This window comes from Arachis hypogaea, chromosome 15 (assembly GCF_003086295.3).
Source record: "Arachis hypogaea cultivar Tifrunner chromosome 15, arahy.Tifrunner.gnm2.J5K5, whole genome shotgun sequence".
NCBI classification, from domain to species: domain Eukaryota; kingdom Viridiplantae; phylum Streptophyta; class Magnoliopsida; order Fabales; family Fabaceae; genus Arachis; species Arachis hypogaea.
Genome location: NC_092050.1, coordinates 116,303,821 through 116,306,372, shown reverse-complemented (window position 1 = coordinate 116,306,372; position 2,552 = coordinate 116,303,821). Strand labels below are relative to the sequence as shown.

Here is a 2,552-nt window from a genome sequence, read left to right as displayed (position 1 = left end):
GGTAGGTGGGGTGTATGGATGTGAGTGGTGAATGGAAAACAGAAGGGATGACTGTGAATGGAGAGAGAGAGGGTAATATAGGATTATGAGGAGGGAAGGTGAGTGGAGGTATTTGGGGATCCTGTGGGGTCCACGGATCCTGAGGTGTCAAGGATTTACATCCCTGCACCAATTAGGCATGTAAAATGCCGTTGCATGCATTTCTGGCGTTGAACGCCAGCTTCATGCTTGTTTCTGGCGTTCAGCGCCAGCTCCATGCTCTGTTCTGGCGTTGAACGCCAACTAGATGCTCCTTACTGGCATTTAAACGCCAGTAAGTCCTTCCTCCAGGGTGTGATTTTTCTTCTGCTATTTTTGATTCTGTTTTTAATTTTTGTATTGATTTTGTGACTCCACATGATCATGAACCTAATAAAACATGAAAGAACAATAAAAATAAAAATAAAATTAGATAAATAAAAATTGGGTTGCCTCCCAACAAGCGCTTCTTTAATGTCAATAGCTTGACAGTGGGCTCTCATGGAGCCACACAGGTGATCAGGTCAATTTTATAGACTCCCAACACCAAACTTAGAGTTTGGATATGGGAGTTCAACACCAAACTTAGAGTTTGACTGTGGGGGCTTTAGTTGACTCTGTACTGAGAGAAGCTTTTCATGCTTCCTCTCCATGGTTACAGAGAGAGATCCTTGAGTTTTAAACACAAGGTTGTCCTTATTCAGTTGAAGGATCAATTCTCCTCTGTCCACATCAATCACAGCTCTTGCTGTGGCTAGGAAGGGTCTTCCAAGGATGATGGATTCATCCTCATCCTTTCTAGTATCTAGGATTATGAAATCAGTAGGGATGTAAAGGCCTTCAACCTTTACTAGCATGTCCTCTACTTGTCCATAAGCCACTTTTCTTGAATTGTCTGCCATCTCTAATGAGATTCTAGCAGCTTGCACCTCAAAGATTCCAAGTTTCTCCATTACAGAGAGTGGCATGAGGTTTATTCCTAACCCAAGGTCACATAAAGCCTTCTCAAAGGTCATGGTGCCTATGGTACAGGGTATTAGGAACTTTCCAGGATCCTGTTTCTTCTGAGGCAATCTCAGTTGATCCAATGCATTTAGTTCATTGGTGAACAGGGAGGTTCATCTCCCCAAGTCTCATTACCAAATAAATTGGCATTCAGCTTCATGATTGCACCAAGGAACTTGGCAACTTGCTCTTCAGTAACATCCTCATTCTCTTCAGAAGAAGAATACTCATCAGAGCTCATGAAGGGCATAAGGAAGTTCAATAGAATCTCTATGGTCTCTAGATGAGCCTCAGATTCCTTTGGTTCCTCAAAGGGAAACTCCTTGTTGATCACTAGACGTCCCAGGAGGTCTTCCTCACTGGGATTTACGTCTTCTTCCTCCCTTGTAGGTTCGGCCATATTGGTTATATTAATGGCCTTGCACTCTCTCTTTGGATTCTCTTCTGTATTGCTTGGGAGAGTACTAGGAGGGGTTTCAGTGATCTTCTTACTCAGCTGGCCCACTTGTGCCTCCAAATTTCTAATGGATGACGTTGTTTCATTCATGAAACTCAGAGTGGCCTTAGATAGATCAGAGACTAAATTTGCTAAGCTAGATGGATTCTGCTCAGAATTCTCTATCTGTTGCTGAGTGGATGATGGAAAAGGTTTACTATTGTTAAACCTGTTTCTTCCACCATTATTAAAGCCTTGTTGATGCTTTTGTTGATCCTTCCATGAGAAATTTGGGTGATTTCTCCATGAGGGGTTATAGGTGTTCCCATAAGGTTCACCCATATAATTTACCTCTGCTATTGCAGGGTTCTCAGGATCATAAGCTTCTTCTTCAGAAGATGCCTCTTGAGTACTGTTGGATGCAGCTTGCATTCCATTCAAACTCTGAGAAATCATATTGACTTGCTGAGTCAATATTTTGTTCTGAGCCAATATGGCATTCAGAGTATCAATTTCAAGAACTCCCTTCTTCTGAGGCATCCCATTACTCACAGGATTCCTCTCAGAAGTGTACATGAACTGGTTATTAGCAACCATGTCAATAAGTTCTTGAGCTTCTGCAGGCATTTTCTTTAGGTGAATGGATCCACCTGCAGAAGTATCCAATGACATCTTAGTTAATTCAGACAGACCATCATAGAATATATCCAGGATGGTCCATTCTAAAAGCATGTCAGAAGGACACTTTTTGGTCAGTTGCTTATATCTCTCCCAAGCTTCATAGAGGGATTCACCTTCTTTCTGTCTGAAGGTTTGAACATCCACTCTAAGCTTACTAAGCTTTTGAGGAAGGAAGAACTTGGCTAAAAAAGCCGTGACCAGCTTATCCCAAGAGTTCAGGCTATCTTTAGGTTGAGAATCCAACCATATTCTAGCTCTGTCTCTTACAGCAAATGGGAAAAGCATGAGCCTGTAGACTTCAGGATCTACTCCATTAGTCTTAACAGTATCACATATCTGCAAGAATTCAGTTAAGAACTGAAAAGGATCTTCAGATGGAAGTTCATGAAACTTGCAGTTTTGTTGCATCAGA

General features: G+C 41.8%; 1 non-coding gene across 1 annotated transcript; it reads left to right on the top strand.

Annotated features, from left to right (window-relative positions):
• The first annotated feature begins 2,185 nt into the window (after positions 1-2,185).
• On the top strand, positions 2,186-2,293 carry LOC112752766 (small nucleolar RNA R71). Its single transcript, XR_003177183.1, has one exon. It is a non-coding gene; the product is annotated as a small nucleolar RNA R71 (small nucleolar RNA).
• The last annotated feature ends 259 nt before the right edge of the window (positions 2,294-2,552 follow it).